The sequence below is a fragment of the Chrysochloris asiatica genome, unplaced genomic scaffold (genome assembly GCF_000296735.1).
Source record: "Chrysochloris asiatica unplaced genomic scaffold, ChrAsi1.0 scaffold00024, whole genome shotgun sequence".
Lineage (NCBI taxonomy): Eukaryota > Metazoa > Chordata > Mammalia > Afrosoricida > Chrysochloridae > Chrysochloris > Chrysochloris asiatica.
In genome coordinates this window covers 9,905,392-9,918,438 of record NW_006408542.1, presented here as the reverse complement: position 1 = coordinate 9,918,438, position 13,047 = coordinate 9,905,392, and the positions used below count along the sequence as shown (strand labels likewise).

General features: G+C 38.5%; 1 pseudogene; it reads right to left on the bottom strand.

Moving 5' to 3' along the window:
- The window catches only part of LOC102817212, a 72,397-nt pseudogene that overhangs the window by 48,724 nt on the left and 10,626 nt on the right, over positions 1-13,047 (bottom strand).

Below are 13,047 nucleotides of genomic sequence, written 5' to 3'. Positions count from 1 at the left end.
GGCTCTTGATCATATGCTACTTCTCGAAATGGTTGAACGTTAACCATTTCCTTTTGGTACAGTGACTCTGTGTATTCTTTCCATCTTCTCTTGATGCTTTCTGCGTCACTCTATACTGAAAGTCAAGGCTTGAATTTTTTCTTCAGTTCCTCCAACTTGAGAAATGTTGAGTGTGTTCTTCCTATCTAGTTTTCTGATTCCAGATCTTTACACATTTTTTTTGTAATATTTGGCTTTATCTTCTTGAGCTTAGCTCTTCAACCTCCTCATTTCTTCCATTTGTTTTAGCAGCTCTATGCTGGAGAGTAAGTTTCAGTGTCTGTTCTGACATCCTTTTTGAACTTTTCATTCTTTCTTGTCTTCTCAATGACTTTTTGCTTTCTTCACATATGATGTTCTTGATATCATCCTACAACTCTTCTGGTCTTCGGTCTTTAGTGTTGAATGTATCAAATCTGTTCTTCAGATGATCTCTAAATTCATGTGGGATATATTCAAGGTCATATATTGGCTCTTGTGGACTTGTTTGCATTTTCTTCAGCTTCAGTTTGCATTTGCATATGAGTAATTGATAGTCTGTTCCATGGTCTGCTCCTGGCCTTGTTTTCACTGATATGGAGATTTCCATCTTCTTTCCTCAGATGTAGTCAATTTGATTTCTGTGTATTCCATTTGGTGAAGTCCATGTGTATAATCATCTCTTATGCTGTCTAAAGGAGATATTTAAAATGAACAAATCATTGATTGGTTTTTCAGAATTCTATCATGCATTCTCCAGCATCATATTTTCCAACTGCTGATCCTTCCTCTTTGCTCCCAACCTTTGCATTCCAATCACCAGTAATGATCAAGATATCTTGATTCTTCTATTTCTTCCTCACTGGTTCTAGTGGTTGGTGTGTAAATTTGAATAATAGTGGTATTAACTGGGCTCCCCTGTAGTCGCATGGATATTATCCTATCACAGACAGTGTTATACCTCATGACTGATCTGGGTATGTTCTTTTTGACAATGAAGGCAACACCATTCCTCTTCAATTTGTCACCAGACTCAAAATGGACAATTCGTCCATTTTAGTTCACTTATGCCCAAGATATCAATGTTGATGCATTTCATTTCATTTTTGACACTTCCAATTTTCCCAGATTCATACTTCGTACATTCCATGTTCCAATTTTCAATGGATGTTTATAGCTGTTTCTCTTCATTTTGAATTGTGCCCCGTCAGGAAATGAAGGTCCTGTGGGCTTTTTTCCCATGAACTTTACTCTATTCACGTCATCATGGTCAACTTTACTTTGAAGAGGCAGCTCTTTCCCAGTCATATTTTGAGTGCCTTCCAACCTGAAGGGGTCATTTTCCATCCCTGTATATGACAGTGTTTCTCTGCTATTCACAGGTTTTTAGTGACTAAAGATTTGGAAGTAGTTCCTCATCACTCTTTCTTCCTAGTCTGTCTTTGTCTGGAAGCTCATCTGAAACCTGTCCACCATGGGTGACCCTTCTGGTTATGTAAAATACTGGTGGCATAGCTTCCAGAATCATAGCAACTCACAAGCCCCCACAGTACAACACACTGACAGATGACTGGTGGAGTGATAGTATAGATAACTCCTAATTCATTATTATGTTTGTGCATGTGCCTTGGTGATGCAGTGATTATTAAAGGGCTCATGAAGGTAGAAGTTTGGAATGTACCAGCACTTCTGTGGGTGTAGCAAAATCTGTTTAATAAAGATTTATATAGCCTTGAACACGCTTTGGGACAGTCCTACTTTGCTATGAGTCAGAATAGCTGTGTGTGTTGTTTTCTCTGAAGTCTCCTGAATTTTCTAGGTAAACCACTACATAATCTTGTTGTTGTTGTTGTTAAGTGCCGTCGAGTCAGTTCCGACCCATAGCGACCCTGTACAGCGTTTCCGAGGGTGTAAATCCTTACGGGAGTAGAAAGCCTCATCTTTCTCCCGCGGAGCGGCTGGTAGTTTCGAACCTCTGACCTTAAGGTTCGCAGCCCGATTCGTAACCACTACGCTACCAGAGCTCCTCATACTACATGATCTAGAAATAATAATTCTTATTTTCAGTATTTTGCTAGTTTTATATAGTTTGTATCACTGAATAAAGGAGTCATGGTATGGCACTGTAGGCTAATCACTAGACTGCTAGCCACAAGGTCAGCAGTTCAAATCAATCATTTTCTCCTTGGAAACCCTATGAGTAGGAACTAACCACATAAAAATATATTAAGTTGTATTGTTAAAGCACAAAATACATGGAGCTCAATTAAACAGTTCATTTGTGTATATGAATCAAGATCATTGAAATATTTCTCAATACAAGGTATGTACAATACATTTTTCAAGAAGAGGAGGTGGAAATAGAATTTAAAAAATGAATATTTGGTTAATCCTAACATGGGACTTCATGTGTGGAACTGTAGGATCAGCACTGGAATTTGTATCACAAGGTTAGCAGTTCAAACCCATCAGCTGCTTGTATATACAGGGTCACTGTGCACCAGAACCAATGCAACAAACACTTAACAATAGCAGCAAATCTTAACATGATTGATTAAACCATGCCTCTCCCCTTTCGAGACTGTTGTTGTTAAGTATCATGGAGTCAGTTCCAACTCATAGCCACCCAGTATAGAGTTTCCGTGGAGTAGATGGTGAGCTAGAATCACTGACCTTGCGTATAGCAAACTGATCTTGTGGTCCAATGCATTAACCCACAGTGCCACACCAGGACTCCTCTTAGAAATTTGTTGTTTAGTACCATAGAGTCAGTTCTGACTCATAGTGACCCTGTACAGGGTTTCTGAGGCTGTAAATCTTTATGGGAGCAGAAAGCCTCATCTTTCTCTCATGGAACAACTGGTAGTTTTCAACTGCCGACCATGAAGTTAGCAGCCCAATTTGTAACCACTATGCTACCAGAGCTCATTTTTTAGAGATTGTTGTTGTCAGGTGCCATCGAGTCAGAACCGACTCATAGCGACCCCATGCACAGCAGAACGAAACAATGCCCAATCCTGGGCCAACCTCACTACCACTGCCACACTTGAGTCCATCAATGATGCCACCTGGCTGATCCATCTTGTTGGGGGTCTTCCTCTTTTTCTCTGACCCTCCACCCTACCCTGCATGACATCCTTCTCCAACGATTGTTTCCTCCGGACTACATGTCCAAAGTAGGAGAGACGAAGCTTAGCCATCCTGGCCTCCAAGGAGCACTCTGGCTGCACTTCTTCCAAAACAGATCTATTGGTTCTTTTGGCAGTCCATGGCACTTTCAGCATTCTCCTCCAACACCACAACTCAAAGGCATCAATTCTTCTACGATCCTCCTTATTCACTGTCCAGCTTTCGCATCCATATGAGGCTATTGAAAACACAATGGCCTGGGTCAGGCGCACCCTAGTCCTCAAGCTGACATCTCTGCTCTTCAATACTTTAAAAAGTTCCTGTGCAGCAGATTTGCCCAGTGCAATACGTTGTCTGATCTCTTGACTGCTACTTCCGCGAGTGTTGATAGTTGATCCAAGAAGAATGAAGTCCTTGACAACTTCAATCTTTTCTCCATTGATAAGAATGTTGTTTATTGGTCCAGTGGTGAGGATTTTTGTTTTCTTGACATTGAGATGTAATCCGTATCTAAGGCTGTGCTCTTTAATCTTCATAAGTATATGTTTCAAGCCCTCTTCACTTTCAGCGATCAAGGTTGTGTCATCTGCATATCGCAGGTGGTTAATGAGTCTTCCTCCAATCCTGATGCCACGTTTTTCTTCATAGAACCCAGCTTCTCGGATTATTTGCTCAGCATACAGGTTGAATAAGTATGGTGAAAGAATACAACCCTGTCTCACACCTTTCCCAATTTTCAAACATTCAGTGTTCCCATGTTCTGTTCAAACAACTGCTTCTTGGTCTAGGTACAGATTTCATAGAAGTACAATTAAGTGTTCTGGAATACTCATACTTCTCAATGTTGTCTATAGCTTGTCATGATCCACACAATCGAAAGCTTTTGCGTAGTCAATAAAGCACAGGTAAACATCCTACTGATATTCTCTGCTTTCAGCCAAGATCCATCAGACATCAGCAATGATATCTCTAGTTCCACGGCCTCTTCTGAATCCAGCTTGAACCTCTGAAAGTTCTCTATCAATGTATGATTGTAGCTGTTTCTGTATTACCTTTAGTAAAACTTTACTCGCTTGAGATATCAAAGAGATTGTCTGATGATTTCCGCATTCCGTTGGGTCACCTCTCTTTGGAATGGGCATAAACATTGATCTCTTCCAATCAGTCGGCCAGACAGTTGTCTTCCAAATTTCTTGGCAGAGATGAATGAGTGCCTCCTGTGCTGCCTCACTTTCCTGAAAGACTTCAATTTTTATTCCATCAATTCCTGGTGCCTTGTTCTTTGCCACTTCTTTCAATGCACTTTGGACTTCCTCTCTGAGTATCATTGGCTCTTGTTCATATGGCATCTCTTGAAATGGTTGAACATTAACCATTTCCTTTTGGTACAATGACTCTGTGTATTCCTTCCATCTTTTCTTGATGCATTCTGCATCATTCAATTATTTGCCCAGTGAATTTTCCAATAACAAAAGTCAAGGCTTGAATTTTTTCTTCAGTTCCCCCAGCTTGAGAAATGCTGACCGTGCTCTTCCCTTTTGGCTTTCTAACTCTAAATCTTTGCACATTTTATTATAGTATTTGGCTTTATCTTCTCGAGCTGATCTTTGAAATTTTCTGTTCAGTTCTTTCACCTCTTAAATTTTTCCATTTGCTTTGGCTTCTCTACGTTGGAGAGCAAGTTTCAGAGTCTCTTCTGACATCCATCTTGACCTTTTCCTTCTTTCTTAGAGATTGTTGTTATGTGCCGTGGAGATTAGCTGGTATTAAGTAATTAGGTGGTCTCTACGATGAATACTAGATTGCATGTAAAACTAAGACTGTATACTTTCAGGAAGAAAATATTTGCAGACTTAAGTAAGCGAGGTTTCCATATATATGGCACCAAGCAAAACCCACTAAAAATGGGTTATATTGGCCTTTATAAAAACTAAATACTTTTCCTATTACAAGACACCATTAAGAAAGAAAAATAGCCCACATATAAAAAGAACATCTAAAATTCAGTAAATCAGCAACCAAGAATATTGATACCTCTCATTGTGTCAAGCTCCTCCTGACCATAAGTTTAAAGAGATATACAGCTAACTGGATGGTTATGTGTAAATATGTCATATAGCTGCATATACTTCCCAAACATTTCATATATGTGTTCTAGAACAAGAAAGGATTGGTGGTAAGGGCAGTCAACTAAGGTTTTCTTTATATATGAAGCAGTTCAAAATTTTATCACTGTGTATATAAACTCCATATTGTAATGGGCAGGAATTTTGTAAGTGCTATATTTTTAAGAGATTTTGAGCTTGTTCTCCTTAAACTAGGTAAGTACTGGCATCATGAGCATTCCTTTAAATGTTGATGTGTACTGTAGATATAGGACCCCGTCATCTCTTAGGAGTGACATTAATGTCCCAAACTATTAAAAAGAGAATTTGTTTACCAAGCATCAAGAGATGGTATGTAGGCTGTTGTCTCTAGGTGATTTGCACTGAATGGCAATGAAAAAAATGCTAATTGAGGACAAAGTATACAATGAACTAAATCTGGCCTCCTAAAGATACACCACAGCTGTCCTCCATAACCACATATCTTAACCAATTCTCATTCAATCCATGGAGACAAACATTCTTTATCTTAGGTCTCTATCCTCTTATCTATTGCACTGTATTAGGATAGGCATTAGATTGCCAACTCCACCAGCTGATCCTGAAAAAACCCTATACAGTGATATTTAGAACTTCATGGTTAGCTATCTCATCCCTGAAAAATATTTTTTCCAAAAGAAATGGAAATTTGTACATGCTATCTGGTGTTAAGTAGCAAAATGAAAAATAGACACCTTTATGTTTAGGTTTTTCTAATCCCTGAAATAAAACATTAACCATAAAAAAACTTTTAAAAAACTGACAAAAGCCTGCCAGAAACTGCTCTACAGCAATGTAAATTTAGCTTCCCCAGGTCCACTGTGGTCAAATGAATTCTTATTAATATCATACATCCTGATTTAACCTATCCACCATTAATCTGTAAGTTTGTTATACTCTGGTGGCTTGCAAGAAGCTGTGAGTCTGGAAGTTATGCGATGGGTATTTTAACTACCACCAGGATCTCCCATAGTTGACAGCTTTCAGCTGAGATACAGACTGACAGACTAGGAAGAAGGAGACACAGATTATTTGTGAATATTTAGCCACTCAAAACCTTGGGAAGAGCAGTGGAACATTGTCAGCAACAGAACATTGAATCATGATAAAGAGCACCAGAATGTTGTCAGTGGCAAAAATGAGCCCCTCGGGAAAGCTCTCAGAATACGACTGTGGAAGATAAGCCTACTCAAACTAGAGTTGACTAGGATGATGCAAATAGAGTAAAGCTTTTGGGACCTTTATTTATTGATGGGGTACAGCCTAAATTGAGGAGAAACAGCTGCAAATGTCCAATAATAATTGGAGTGTGGAATGTATGAAGTATGAATCTAGGAAGCTGTCCAAACTGATGTCAGAAGAGACTCTGAAACTTGCTCTGAAGCAAATGGAATAAATGATGAGGTAACAGAAAATTTCAAAGGGCAGTTCAGAAAGACAAAGCCAAATATTATAAGGAAATGTATAAAGACCTGGTGTTGAAAACGGAAGAACATGCTCAGCCTTTACTCAAGCTGAAACAATTGAAGAAAAATTCAAGCCTCAATTTATAATATTGAATGATTCTTTGGGCAAAATGTTGAATGATGCGGAAAGCATCAAAAAGAAGATCAAAGAAATACACAGAATCACTGAACCAAAAAGAAGTCCAAGGTGTACTGAAGGCATTGGAAAGGGAAAAAAAACAAGTCTTCAGGAATTAATGGAATAGAAATTGAAATATTTCTAGAAACTGACGCAGCACTGGAGGCACTATGCCAATAGATTTGGAAGAGAACTACCTGGCCAACTAACTGGCGGATCCATATTTGTGTCCATTCCAAAGAGAGGTGACCCAATGGAATGTGTTAAATACTGGCCAATATCAAGTAAAATTTCGCAAAAGAAATTTCAAAAATGGCTGTGCAGTATATTGACAGGCGATGGCCATAGGTTCAAGCCAGATTAAGATGGGGACCAGGAAAGAGAAATGTCATTGCTGAAATATAATGGATGGATCTTGGTTTAAGGCAGAAATTTCCAAAAAGATGTTTACCTTTGCTTTCTTGACTATGCAAAGGCTTTCAATTGTGTGGATTATGGCACACTCTAGACGACATTGCTGAGAATAAGTACTCTAGAACACTTAATTGTGATCATGAGGAATCTGTCCATAGACCAAAAGGCAGTTGTTTGGACAGAACAAAAGGATGCTAAATGGTTTAAAATTAGGAAAGGTTTTATTCTTTTACCATACTTATTCCATCTGTATGCTGATCAAATGGAATATATGAAAAAGCTCATGCATTATGATTGGAGGAAGACTCATTAACAACCTGTGATATGCTGATTATAGAAACCTTGATTCAAATACTTACTAATAAAGACTTCAAAAACTTGCATCTTCAATATGTATTACACTTCATTGTAAATAAAATGAAGATCTGTACAACTGGACCAATAAATAATATCCTTATAAAGGGAGAAAATACATAATTTGTCAAAAACTTCATTTTGCTTGAATCCACAATCAACATTCATGTAAGCAGAACTCAAGAAATCAAACATAATTACATTATACAAATCTGCTGTACAAATCTGCTGCAAAAGATCAGTTTAATGTATTCAAGAGCAAAGATGTCAGTTTGAGGACTAAGGTGTGCCAGACCCAAACCATGGTATTTTCAATAACCTCATATGCATGTGGAAGATGATTGAAGAATTGATGCATTTATGTGATGGTGTTTGAGAAGAATCATGGACTACCATAAGAACAAACAAGTTTGTTTTTTAAGAAGTAAAGCCAGAATGCTCTTTAGAAGCCAGGATGACCACACTATACCTCATAATGAGGACATATTATAAGGAGGGAGCAGTCCCTAGTAAAGACATCACGCTTAGTAAATTCAAGGATCATCAAACAAAATTAGATCCCCAAAGAAATGGCTTGGCCCAGTTGTAGGAGCATTGAGCTCAAGTGTAGCAATTTTTGTGATATTGGCACAGGACCAGGCAATGTTTAGTTATTTTGTTCATAATGCCAGTATGAATCGGTATCCATGTGAGGGCACCTAAAAGAAAAATAGTAATAATTTACCCTATCAGAAAGAGTAGAATTGCTCCACAGTTCCTGAGAGTGTAAATCTTTTAGAAGCAGACTGCCTCGTGTTTCTCCTACACACACCTGGTAGGTTCAAACCGCTAACCTTTTCAGTTAGAACTCAGATGTTTGTCACTGAGTTTCCATTGCTTATCTAGACAGTGATAGTTGTCAAAACACTCCTAATTTACATATCAAAAAATCTCATGGCCACAGTATGTGTTGTTGTGATCAAGTCTGTAAACTCACAGTAACCCTGTATAAGGTTTCCGGGGAGCGGCGGGTGAATCTGAACCACAAAACTTTCAGTTTAAACCAAACTTGAGATTGAGTGCTTATCTAATGGAACCTAACCATGACTCCACATGTATGTGGAAGGCCAAATTATTAGTAGCCAGGCAATAAATAACCTGATCCTCTGTAAAGGTGAGAAGTCTAGGGTTAAATCAATCATATTAAGATTAGCTAATGATTGGACTTTTATTCTTCTCCCTCCTCTTCAAGTCATTTGCTTTTCCTAAAATCAAATATATGCATATAACTGCTCACCTTATCTTGAAAAGTCAGTGACTTTTGATTATTTTTAACATTAAAAAACAGGATGATGATATGATGATACTGGTATGAAGTTTGAGATACCGAATGGGTCAAACAGCAGAATAATGAAAATAATTTGGGAATCAGACAAACATTTCTTTAGTACTAATATATAACATGTACTCACCTAGACATACATTGCTATGAGTTGGTACCTAATAACTGTCAAGTCGATTCCAACCCATAGCAACCCTGTATAAGGTTTCCAAACAGCAGCTGGTGACCTTGAATCACAGTTCAAACAACTTGGCAGTGTAACACATTAGCCCACTGCACCACACCATGGATGTAACAGCATGGTCTATATATAATTTTAGTCTAACTTGGACAGGTTAGTAGATTTGACCTTCTGGGAAGTTATTACTCATAATGCTAACATTTAACAGACTGTAGCTAGGGGAGAGAGAGAAAATAAGAACTAAGTGGAAACAAATAAGTGTAATAGAAAAGGAAAATAATAAATCAAGAATCATAGCTGAATCAATATTGTGAAGTGAACATAATGCATAAATGAGAGTGCTGGGACAATAAAATAAATGAACAATTAATGACTAAGTAAATTATATAGGTTTATACATCAAAATTATTGGCAATCTTCTGGAAAATTCTTTCAGTAAATCAGAGAGAGTGCAGGAAAAAGGATATTTTTCTTTATAATTTGAGAATGGGAAGAAAGGTAATGAAAATAAAAGGTGAAGCCTAATCTTTTCACGAATTTGAAGTTGAAAGGAAGGAAGGAGAAAGTTGATGTAAAGAGGGTAAAATGTTTTTATTTTGGATTGAGTGAAGGTTTACAGGGCACATCATCCGCTTCACATTCAACCATTCATATAGCTTGTTTCATTACATTGATTATTATCCCCTCCATATATCATCAGTTAAGAGGGTAACATTTTTAAGGGGAGAGTCTTCTCTCTATGATTATGCATATTTACACACTAAAGAGAAAATTCATAAAATGTGGACCCATTCCACTTGAAAAGGACAAGCAGACCAGCCTGGAGCGGCTAGAAAAACAGAAGATACTTCTTGAAAGAAAGACCGCCAGGAAGAGAAAAAAAAAAAAAAAGTAACTGCAGTCCGACTGACTACTACAAGAACAAGCAAGTTGCTCGCCCAGGAGACATCAAGGTAAGGGATCAGGGTCCCCTCAGGGCAAACCCGCTTCCAAGACTAAAACTCAATGGGAATACATGAGCAGACATGCGCTCTGACTAGTGACCACATTCATTACCGATAAAGGCAAACTAAGCCCTACCACATTCAATAGACTCCTGTGAACCTGGGTGGAGACCTGGTTGGCCAGCAGTGTGGCAAGGCCTGGGGACTCCTGGGCCCAGAGTCAGTGACATAGCCACAGAGGACTAGAGTGGGGAGTGAAGTATCCAGCTGAAAAGAAGAGAGGGCATATGCACAAGAACACTCACACTTTTAGTTTATACCTGCTTAGCCTGGCTTCAATAGCTGGATGATCAGAACTCAACTAGAACAACAAAGGAGAGGAACAAAAGAGTAATCTGATACAATTTGATGAACTTGACCTACACCTATGGATGCACAGTACCTTAAAAGAGGAAACAAATCTTTACAGAAGGATCATTCCCACCCCTTCAGTACACAAGGTAGTCAGGGATGGGCAACTTGGACATTGTTGGTGTTCTAAAGTGCCATCAAGTTGATTCCAACCCATAGCGACCCTGTATAAGATTTCTGAGGAATGACTGGTGAGCTTGAACTGCCGACCATGAAGTTCAAACTGACTTTGCAGTCTAGTGCATTAACTCACAGCTTCACATGTACATAAGGTATACATACAGGACTCTTAACACTGTGATTGGTTAGTTTGCCCTCCAGCTAAAAGGAGCCATCTCAGAACCAGAGAAGGAAGATTCCAGTATCATCAAGAAGGAAGAACAGCGATGGTGGCATGGAAAGATAGAGCAGCTTTTGGCTCTTGACTCGTGGACTAAGTAAAATTAAGAGCCAAAAGACAAGAGTCCTGGTGTGGCACTGTGATGTGCTGGACTACAAAGTTGGTAGTTCAATATCACCATCTACCCCTTGGAAACACTATACAGGGTTGCTATGGGTCCAAATCAACTCAAATAAACTTAACAATAACAGTGGACAGGAGACTGGCTTTAGGAATTTGCCCTATGGGTATTCACAGACTGGCTGAAAGGACTTTGTAAAACATGTTTGAGCCAAGGAACCCCATGACTGAGAAGCTGAAAACAAGAATGAGGCGTGCCTGCAGCATGGCAGAAAAGATGCATTCTTGACTGGAAAACTGCTGCATCCTGAATTGCACCTGTTCACTTCCCTAATAAGATCCATAATCGTGAGTATTGTTATATGTTCTGTTTGAACCCAGATATGAAGCATAGAGTTTTATGGTATGGATGGATGGTGTCATAGGATAAAGACAGTTTCAGGATGGAAGCATGTCTGACCTCCCCTTCATGGCAGTCAGTTTTGGGCTGATTTTGAGTTTGAGTTTCTCTCTCCCCTGTGAACCCAGGGGAAGTCAGACATAGCTCACACACGGTTTAAGCAATGTCCTTCTCCAGGGACTGGTCCTTTCTGGTAACATGTCCTAAGTATGAGAGAGAAACTCTCACCATCTTTTTCTCTAAAAAGCAATCTGGCCCTACTTTTTCCAAAAACAGATTTGTTTGTTCTTCTGACAGTCCATGCACTTTCAATATTCTTTGAATATATATGTATTCCATTTTGTTTTTGGTGATTTCCAATTTTCCTATATTTATACTTTGTACATTACATATTCCAATTATTAATGCATAGTTTGCAGTTATTTCTTCTCATTTAAAGTTATGCTCCATCAGCAAATTAAGGTCCTGATCTTTAAGATCAATGTCAGTTCTTCCTCAGTCATAATTTGACTATTTTCCACTATAGGATAAACACTGGACTGATAACCCCAAGGTCAGTGGTTCAAACCCATCAACCACTCCTTGGAAACCCTACATAGGTTTGCTATGAATCAGAAACAACAAAAACAATCTTTCAGAAGTAAGCTGCCTCTCCTCTGTCCGGAAACTCAGCTGAAACATGTCCACCATGAGTGATCCTGCTGATATTTGAAATGCAGATGGCATAGCTTTTGTCATCACAATATGTTACTGACATAAGAATGATGGAATTCACTTTAAATGACTTGTCATTGTAAATTATTTGTTTTTCTAAAGAGTCTGTAAATATAACCTCCGGTAATTCTCTTCTACCTTTCTGTTTTTCTGGAAAGGTGATGATTATAAACTTAGATGGCCCAATCTTAGATGGCCCAATCTTATCTTTTGGCAAAAAGGATTAGACAATAACTATTACCTTTAAGAAGTCCTGGTGTGACACTGTGGGTTAATGTGCCTGTGGAATGAAGTTCTGGAAGACAAGGTCAGCTTGAAGTACAAGGTTGGTGATTCAAACTCACCAGCCTGTCATTTGAAACTCTATACAGGGTTGTTATGAGTTGTAATCAACTTGATGACACTCTTCTCTTAATTTATTGTGATAGTTAAGGTTTTGTGGCAATTTAGCAGGACCAGGATTCTCAGTGGTTTTACCGTTGAAATGTAGTTATCCCCATAATGAGATTCCATGATAACATTGACCAGCCAATCAATTGAAAGGATGTTTCCTCAGGGATATTGAAAGTATGGCATGCTTTCAATATATTAGACACTCAGACAAAACTTGTTTGCTTTCTGCTGGGTCTGGCTAATCCTCCAGCCTTTGGATTTGAGCCAATGGCTTGCTCACTAAACTGCTGATTCTGGGAGCCATCAGCAGCCGACCTGCCTGCCAATCTTGGTTCATCTAACCAGGACTTGGGACTCTCCTACCTCTAGAATTGTGAGCCATTTTCTTGATAAAACCATCTCTCTCTCTATCTCTCTTTCATATATATATGTGTGTGTGTGTATATATATGTATATATATGTGTGTGTGTGTATATATATGTATATATATGTGTGTGTGTGTATATATATGTGTGTGTGTGTATATATATGTGTGTGTGTATATATATATGTGTGTGTATGTATGTATATATATATATAT